This window comes from Arachis duranensis, chromosome 8 (assembly GCF_000817695.3).
Source record: "Arachis duranensis cultivar V14167 chromosome 8, aradu.V14167.gnm2.J7QH, whole genome shotgun sequence".
Classification (NCBI taxonomy): Eukaryota; Viridiplantae; Streptophyta; class Magnoliopsida; order Fabales; family Fabaceae; genus Arachis; species Arachis duranensis.
The window spans coordinates 38,043,820-38,044,316 of NC_029779.3; positions in this window are offsets into that span (position 1 = coordinate 38,043,820).

Consider the following 497-nt stretch of genomic DNA (forward strand, 5'->3'; position numbering starts at 1 on the left):
CCAGGGTAAAAAAAAAAAAAAGAACAAATAAAACCAAAAGCAAAGGAGCAGAGGCAGAGCAAAAGAAGAGTGGTAGAATCTCTTTGATTTTATCCATTACTTGGATTCCTTCAGATAATAATTTACTTGTGCCAATTTCATTGAACATAATTGAATCATACATAACTAAAGAACCACAGGAACGAAATATAAGCATAATTGATTCTAGAATCACATTTTAAGAAATAAAAATGGTTTATCCAACACAAATTTAAAAGGCTTACCTACTAGAATAATTTCTAAAAGAGCTTCCTAAAGCTACACAGAATCAAGTGTTCTAACGTGTGCACATTATGACAAAAGTGAATGAGGAATTCTGCTGGATTCAGGCATTAACTACTCACTATTAGTATCTTCAAGTTCATTATTAGGTGTGTGCAACTATGCAACATCAAAACACAAAAGGCATTTATATAAGGATTATCTATATCTCACCTTATTGCTTTTGCATCACTTCT